This window comes from Colobus angolensis, unplaced genomic scaffold, assembly GCF_000951035.1.
Source record: "Colobus angolensis palliatus isolate OR3802 unplaced genomic scaffold, Cang.pa_1.0 Scaffold138, whole genome shotgun sequence".
Classification (NCBI taxonomy): Eukaryota; Metazoa; Chordata; class Mammalia; order Primates; family Cercopithecidae; genus Colobus; species Colobus angolensis.
This window is the reverse complement of record NW_012114466.1, coordinates 4333707-4342517: the sequence shown is the minus strand read 5'-3', so window position 1 is coordinate 4342517 and position 8811 is coordinate 4333707.

Sequence of the window (8811 nt, the reverse complement as noted above, 5' to 3'; positions counted from 1 at the left end):
GCGCCCGGCCTGCCCATCCATTATTCATCCATCATCTGGGGAGGCTGACACGGGCCAGCCTGGGCAGCCATCTCCATCAGGGCTAACTCTGTGAGCACCAATGCCCTCAAGGCACTCTGCCCTCTGCTGACAGGATCATCTTGTCTTACCACCTGGGAGGCAGGTGTCATCGACATCCACATGTCCACATGGGAATGAGACAGGACAGCAGGAGGTGGGTGAGGTGACCTGCCCAAGGGCACAAGGCTTTGAAAACAGCCGGGCGGGTTGGGAGCTGGACTTGAACCTGGCCTGTCTTTTCCACCACTTTTAGAGAAGTGCAGGATTCACCCACAGAAGGACTTTTGATTCCAGTTCAAGGAGGGTCTGCAGGTTACCATGAGGTCCCGAAACTCAGGCAGGGAGGGGTCCTGCCCAGGGGTCTGGCCGACGGAGCCCTCCCAGCTGTCCGCGGATTGCATCACTGTCCCAAGGGGAGGCAGGGCTGTCCTGCAGGCTGCCTCCTTGAGTCACCATGGGGCCAGGGAGTCCTGTTGGCCTCCACAGTCACCGCCAAACCCTTTTGGCCTTGGTCTCCCAAAATCAGGTCATTTTGGGGAAACTGAGGACATCCAGCACAATGGAGGGACGTGTGTGTCTCTGCACTGGCTGATGAAGGGAGGTGGGCAGGGAGGGTTAGAGCGCTTAGATCAACCTTGACCTTTAGACCATCTGGTCTGAACTCTCATTTTATAGACAGGCAGGGAAACTGAGGCCAGGGGGGAGATGGCAATTTGTAGGCGACCCAGGCGTGCCACATTTTACTGCAGGGCCCTCTTCTGTCATGAAGGATGGCGGGATAGTTTGCTGAAAAGGGAGGTGAACAGAGGGAGAGGAAGGTGGTCTCTTGGGGACAGTGTCTGAGGGCTCCATTCTGTCTGCTTGTCCTTTTAGACAAAGGAGACTGCAGCTCTTGCAGGGGGCCTGGTCTAACCCCTAGCAGTGGTTGCAACCTGCTGAAACCAGCCTGTGGGGAAACAGCTGTTCCCTGAGCCCTTGTGAGGGAGGGGGTTGGAGGCTGTTTCTGCAAACTGCCAGTGGGTCTATCGGGGACCCTGCACCTTCCCAGCCTCCTGGGGCCTGGACGACCCGGGTCCCTATCTGAGCCCCACCTTCTCTTGCTGTGTGATGTTAGGGAAGTCACTCCACCTCTCTGAGCCTCCTCTGTAATATAGCAATTAATCCTAGCTTGCAGAACTGGTGAGGAGATCATCTTAAACCATGCTCTGTTCTCTCCTTCCCCACTAAGCGTGATTGTGCTTGTGACTAAATGGCCCTTTGTTGTACTAAGTTGTTTAATCTCAGTCTCCAGTCCTCAGAGCCTGCAGGGACCATGAATATTTCGTTGGTCACCATGTCACTGGGCTGGCCCGCTGCACATTGTGGGAGTGAATGGAGATGTTTAGTCCGACACACCTCCAACATGTAAAAATGTCACGTCTGGGCAAAACACCTGAAACAGCTGTTGGGAGAAACTTGTGGGGAGGAGGATGTCGCGCCCCCGGCGGGAGCCCGGGACACATTGCTCAGGGCTGCAGACTCCTGTGCTGGTCTCAGTCTGGAAGGACCAAGGAAGAGTCGGCACCAGCGTGCACTTCTCCCTGGCGTCCAGCAGGTGGCGCCCGCCCTCGCCCGCCGGCCAGTTGGGCCTGCAAGGAGGGCGGCTAGGCAGGAGGGCGCTGGGTGTTGTCAAGGGCGCCCCATCCCAGTGCATTCGTGTTTGGGGGTGTGTCTGCTCACAGCTCCCTGAAAGGAGCAGCACACTTTTACTCTTCCCTCTAGAGCCAGCTCCAGGTCGACAGCTTCAAGGGGGGCCCAGGTGGAAGTGACAGCCCCTGGTTGGAGCCCATCCCCGGGTCTGGCTGGGGCAGGTGCTGGAACGTGGGGGTCTGAATGATGGCCTGAGGCAGGGGAGGCCAGGAAGCCAGGGGTCCAGGGTCGGGGGAAGGAGGGAGAAGCCGTGGGTCACATGTTTCATTTGTTAAAACTGAATAAATGTATAAAAGTATAAAAGAATGCTTTTGAGAGGTAATTGGGTGCATCTGATGGGAAGGAAGGAGGAAAGACATCTAAGCCGTACAAAAAGCATTCAGTAAAAACTAGGTCTCTTTGCCTCCTCCCTCCCCACCTCCCCACCCCAGAGGTCCCCAGAGGTCCCTTGGCTCTGAAACATTCTTCCAGAGACATCTACCCAGGGGTGTGTGTGTTTGCGTGTGTGTGTGTCTACGTGTGCAGGGGGTGCCAAAAAGAGCCCGTTTGCTAGAATTGTGTGGGAAGAAATAGTTTCATCCTGAAAACCCCTTAGCCAGAAAGATTCGGGTCCTTCTAGAGAAAAACCTTCCAGGGAGTTTGTAGGGTGGGAGACGCTTAGTGAGTGCTTTACGGTCCAGGTCCCAGTGCTAGACGCCCTCCACCAGGGGACAGGGCTTTGTAGTTTGTGAAGTCCCCTTTTGTGTTTTACACTTGAAATTGGCTTTGGTCCTCCCAGCAGCTCAGGCTGGGGAGTGTTACGTTTCGCCATTGCACAGATGGAGACCAGGGCCAGAAAGATTAAGGGACAGCTACGTGCCACACAGCTGGTGACAGAGGCTGGAGTGTGGATCAGGGCATCCTGACCCCTCCCCCTGCCGTGGTGATTTTCCAGATGGTTGGGGGAGGGCCAGAGGAGTTGTAGAGTTGGAGAGGGCGGGGTCTGGCCTGTGTTCCCAGGGAGCTGACCAACCAGCTGACCCTGCTTAAGCCCTTCAAATTCATGGGTTCCTAAAGCCACTTGGAACCAGCCTTCAAAATACTCTCTTGCTCTCCCTCCTTCTCCTACTCCCTCCTGCCTCCTCCCTGCTTGTCAGGAATCTGTAAGAAGAGTGGAGAGTGGATTATAATTGCCCCCCGCGGAACTCACCTGCCATGAAAGGGTGTTAAATAACACGCAATTTACATGTCTTCCCTGTAGGAAATTATAGAATCAGAGCTTTCAAATTAGCAATAGATTTTTCTAATTGAATCTCTTTCCCGTACGGCAGGTGAAGTGAGAAATGATCAGGTAGTTCAGTTTCCCCTGCAAATAGACCACCAGACAATTGAAGGAATTAAATGCTTACTAAAAGTACAGGTAAAATTGATGTTATGTTTCTGGGAAGTTTGTCTGCCTAAAGATATGGCAGGTGTGTTTGTGTCCATGTGATCACTGTGAGACAAGATGAAGGGTGTCTGCACCCAAAGAGGAGCACGATATGGATGAGAGTGGATCTGGAAAACAGAAACTGGGGTGGGTGATCCTGGGCCACCTCCTGCCTCTCCCAACAGCCCTTAGCTCAGAGCCAGGCTCTGGGCTTTCATCTGGAGCCTCCCAGTCATTTTGACCTTTCTGAGCCTCACTTTCTTCATCTGTAAAAGGTGACCATAGCATGGACATGGTTCATATGAGGAATGAATAAGACAAAGCCTGTGCAGTACTTAACACAGTGCCTGGCACATAGTAGGTGTTCAATATACAAACATATCTGTATACTACCACTACTAATTCTTCTTGTTATTGCTATTTGTTTGCCTGGTGGATTCATTGTCCACTGGTGCAAAATAAATTAGCACAACACTTGGAGGCTTACAGCAAAACACATTTTCGATCTCCTGGTCTCTGTGGGGCAATAGGCTGCACTGTATTGTTGCGTCCTTTGCTCTGGGGTTTTTTTTTGAGACAGAGTCTCACTCTGTCACCCAGGCTGGAGTGGAGTGGTGTGATCTCAGCTCACTGCAACCTCCGCCTCCTGGGTTCAAGCAATTCTCCTGTCTCATCCTCCTAAGTAGCTGGGATTATAGGTGCACCACCTTGCCTGGCTAATTTTTGTATTTTTAGTAGAGATGGGGTTTCACCATGTTGGCCAGGCTGGTCTCGAACTCCTGACCTCATGTGTTCTGCCCACCCCAGCCTCCCAAAGTGCTGGAATTACAGGCGTGAGCCACTGCACCCAGCCAAGCTCTAGGGTCTTTGACAAGGCTACAATCAGGGTGTGAGAACGGGGTCTGCAGTCTCACTTGAAAGCACCACTGGGGAAGGATCTGCTTCCTAACTCACATGGTTCTGGCAGAATTCAGCTGCCTGCAGGCTGTTGGACTGGAGGACCTCAGCTCCTGGCCCCATGGGCCTCTCCACAATGGCAGCTTGCTTCATCACTGCTGGCAAGATGGAGGCCATATGCTTATATCACCTCACTGCAGAAGTGACATTGTCCCATCCCTTTTGGTGTACTCCATTGGCTAGAACCGAACGCCCTCACTCCAGAGGAAGGGCATGACTGCTGGGAGGCAGAGATTGCTGAGGGCCTCTTAGACCTGGCCCACCACCGTAATCATCAGGGGCCCAAGGCAGAAGTTTTGTTAGAAGAGAAGGTGGTACCTGAGCCGGTCATGGTTCCTTGCCAGGTGGGGTGACCCAAACCTTCATTCCTAAAGAGTCTGGGCTCTTAGTCCTGCCTTAACTGGGTTGTGGTGGTTTCTGTTGACTTTTTTCCTGTCCTGATTCTGCTGTCAAGGACCTGGGCCCTCTTCAGACTCAGGGCACATTGACCCTGGGGATGTCACTTTGATCCAAGCCCTGATAGGTTGCTCTATGCCTGTGATGATGCTCCTTGCTGCGGTGACTCAGCAGGACTCCTGGTCCTTTAGTGCAGGAGAAATCTCACTGGGAGAATCATCCATCTTAAACCAAACCTGCACCCAGGAAAACCTCTTGATTTTTGTTAGAATCAAACCTTCCTAACCAAATTTAGCACTTATGACATCTGTCTAGGAAGCATTGACCTCGGCAGAAAACTATGGCTAGCAAAGGAAACCCATGGTGGCAAAAGCTAACTTGGGATGTGGCTGAAAACCGTTCGGACGACGAAATCTTCAGTGGAAACATCACAGCGGGAAATACGGATGCCACTGAAAATCAGTTCAGTGAAATGGAAATGAACATAAAAATAATAAGTTAGAAACTGTTTGAAACGGCCGGGCGTGGTGGCTCAAGCCTGTAATCCCAGCACTTTGGGAGGCCGAGACGGGCGGATCACGAGGTCAGGAGATCGAGACCATCCTGGCTAACACGGTGAAACCCCGTCTCTACTAAAAATACAAAAAATTAGCCGGGCGAGGTGGCGGGCGCCTGTAGTCCCAGCTACTCGGGAGGCTGAGGCAGAAGAATGGCAGGAACCCGGGAGGCGGAGCTTGTAGTGAGCCGAGATCGCGCCACTGAACTCCAGCCTGGGCGACTGAGCGAGACTCCGTCTCCAAAAAAAAAAAAAAAAAAAAAAAAAAAAAAGAAACTGTTTGAAACACACTTGATAGAAGACCAGCCAAAGAACTAAATTCACGTAAGGAGCTTCCATCTGCAAAATACTTGCTCATGAAAATGATACAATGCTGACAAAATTCTGATTAAAATTAAATGTGGCCAGGCGTGGTGGCTCACGCCTATAATCCCAGCACTTTGCGAGGCCAAGGCAGGTGGATCAGCTGAAGTCAGGAGTTCAAGACCAGCCTGGCCAAGATGGTGAAACCCTGTCTCCACTAAAAATACAAAAATTAGCCAGGCATGGCGGTGGGTGCCTGTAATCCCAGCTACTCAGGAGGCTGAGGCAGGAGAATCACTTGAACCCAGGAGGCAGAGGTTGCAGTGAGCCGAGATTACACCACTGCATTCCAGCCTGGGCAGCAGAGTGAGACTCCGTCTCAAAAAAAAAAAAAAAAAAAATGTGATTCATTGACAAGGAGGAAGGCCTGGCCAGGCCCCCCATTCTTCCTTGAGCCCACGCACTGTCCCCACCAAGCCCCGCTCCGTTCCTTCCAGTGCATGGGGCTCCCTGGGATCTGGCAGCTGCCCTGATCCAGCGATTGTCCTCTTTCCAGGGAGAGGGACTTGATGGCAAACCTAGGGCTGCCCGGGCATCATGAGGGCAGATGCTTTCTCCCTAAGGCCCCTCAGGTAGGGGGATTGGGAGTGGGATGCTCAGGGCTGGAGCAATAACCAGGGGCGTAGGGCGGAGATCCAGGCACAGACAACAGGTGGCCCTGCTGGGGGCTCACATATGAGGATGCAAGTGCAGGAGTCCAGAGCAGGAGACAGCAGGTGCTCAGGCTCAGCCGGGGGTCACTGCGGGAGGGACCTTGCCAAACTGTGGGCAGCTTGAGGCAGCAAGGAACGAGTCAAGTCTGTAAAAGGGGAGGAGAGAGAGAAAACGAGAATGCATGTGAGTGTGTGCCGGAGTCCTGGGTGGGGAGGAATGACCAGCAAGCCTTTACCGTGTCCTTCCCTGGCCTCTGTGATCTACTAGAGACCCCAAGACAGTCCCAGGCGGAAGGTATCATTGTTTGCCATTTTACAGATGAAGATCCAGGCTCAGGGAGTCTCTGCTCCAAGCCTTCTTGACGGTCAGGTCCTTGGCCTAGGTCTGTCTGTCTTTCTGTGCCTTCAAAACCCCCTCAAGAACATGGCCGTCTGGCCCAGGCTTCTCTCGGGATCCTTTCTTCGGATGAAATCTTCCCTCCCTCAAGTATTCCTCTAATGAAAAGCACCCTTGTCTTAGCCCTGGAAACTCTCTCTCTCTCTATTTCTTCCTGTACCTCCCACCCTTGGCTTCACCCGCCCCCCCACCTCCGTGGCCCTTTGTCCCAGGCCTCAGCCTCCGGGCCTTTCCCAACCTAGGCCGGGCCACTGCCACCCCTCTATTCCCCACTCCCCTTTCCCCTGCTGGGCCCCTCTCAGGAGGCCCCCAGTGAGGTCATCCCCGTGTCAACAGGAGCTACACAATGAGGCCGGCCTCTGTCTTTCTGCTGAAGAGGGAGAATTGGGGTGGGGAAGAAAAAGGCAGGAGACTGCAATTACAGGGTCCACAATGGGGCCACAGTCGAGGGGCTGCACTGGGTGGGGGGGACCTCTGCTAATTGGAGCCACTGCATGGGAAGTTTGTGGCGGGGGAGGGGCTGTGGGCCAGGCAGGGCCTGGGAAGTTCAGCCCAGGTGGGTCCTGACGTTCCTTGTTCAATTGTTCGTCCATTCATCTGTGCCGTAAATATTGCCTGAGCACCTACTATGTGTCAGGCACTGTGCGAAACACCAAGGACACAGCAGGGACCTCGGGGATGGGGCCCTGCCCTGGTGGAGCCAACTCCATAGTGGGTAAGACAGAAAGTAAACAGATAAACACACATGACAGATAAATGTGTGTCAGACTTTCAAGACAAGTCGAGTGCCATGAAGGAAATAAAATATCATGAGATCACAGAGCAGTAGGGGTGTGTGTGGGGTGGGGAAGCAATATTAGCAAGGTGATCAGGGTGGGCTTCTCGGAGGAGGTGAGATCTGGAAAGCAAGACATGACAGCCATGGCACAACCAGGGGAGAAATGTTCTGGGTAGAGGACACAGCAGTTCAGTGCAAAGGCCCTGAGGCAGGAACACCTGGCATGTGTGGGACCAGAAACACGGTGGGTGTGGCAGGAGAGCAGTGGGTTGGGAAGAGGGGTGCATGATGGAGAAGGGGAGCTGTGGACAGCTGTGGTGTCATGGAGCTGGCTCTTATCATGCATGACAGTTGTCTGTGCACAGCTATTCCCAACGCTGCTTAGGTTAGTAGCTTGAAATCAATCATAGTGGGAGTATTTACACCATGGAAATTGGCAGATGATACAAATCAGGTTTTTTTTTTTTTGAGACAGAGTCTTGCTCTGTCACCCAGGCTGGAGTGCAGTGGCATGATCTCAGCTCACTGCAACCTCCGCCTCCTAGGTTCAAGCGATTCTCCTGCCTCAGCCTCCTGAGTAGCTGGGATTACAGGCATGCACCACCACACCTGGCTAATATTTGTATTTTTAGTAGAGACAGGGTTTCACCATGTTGGCCTGACTGGTCTCGGACTCCTGACCTCAGGTGATCCGCCCACCCTGGCCTCCGAAAGTTCTGGGATTACAAGCATGAGCCACTGTGCCTGACCAAATCAGGGTTTTGAGTGAGATGGAGGGAGACGGAGAATGCATAGGTGTGTAAGAGCATCTTTTCTCTACTATTCACAAATCCAAGGAGGGAAGGGCTAATGAGATTGACATTAATGAAGCTTCTACTGTGTGCTGGTACCTCCTAGACCCCTTCATGCATCTTTCCCCATTTAATCCTTGCAAAGAGATCCAGAGAGGTTAAACAGCATGACCAAGGTGGCCCAGCTCTCACATCAGGGAGTCAACTCTTGAATTTAGGTGTGCCTGACCCCTCGCCAGGCTCTTCCCACTTTGCCAGGCCTTTTTGCCCCCACATCCACCCTTCTTCATAACCCAGCTGCATGACTACAGCACTCTATAAAGCCTTTCTCATGTAAAAGCTGGTGTCGGGGACCTGGACAGGGGCAATGATAACAGGCACAGCTAATTTCCATTGAGTGCTTACCACCTGCTTGCTGCTGCTTGGAACTCCATCTTGGGTACTTTTTTCCACAGTCCTGTGGCACAGGGCCTGATGTTATCAGCCTCATTTTACAGATGAGGAAACTGAAGCTCAGGGAGGATGCCAGGCCTCCCCTAGGTGCCATGGGTCTCACCACACAGATGAGGGAATGAGGCTGGATCCCAGCTGCTCCTGAATCGCAGGCAGCCTGGGCCAGCAGGCTCCTGGGCTTTCTCTGCCTGCCTTCTTCTTTCTGCTTTTTCCAAGATATGCCATCCTGCTGAGTGCTGGGGCTCAAGGCAGTCGAGAGGAGAGATGGGTCTTGGGGAAATTCTGGGCAGGAGAATGCTGGGAGGGGGCT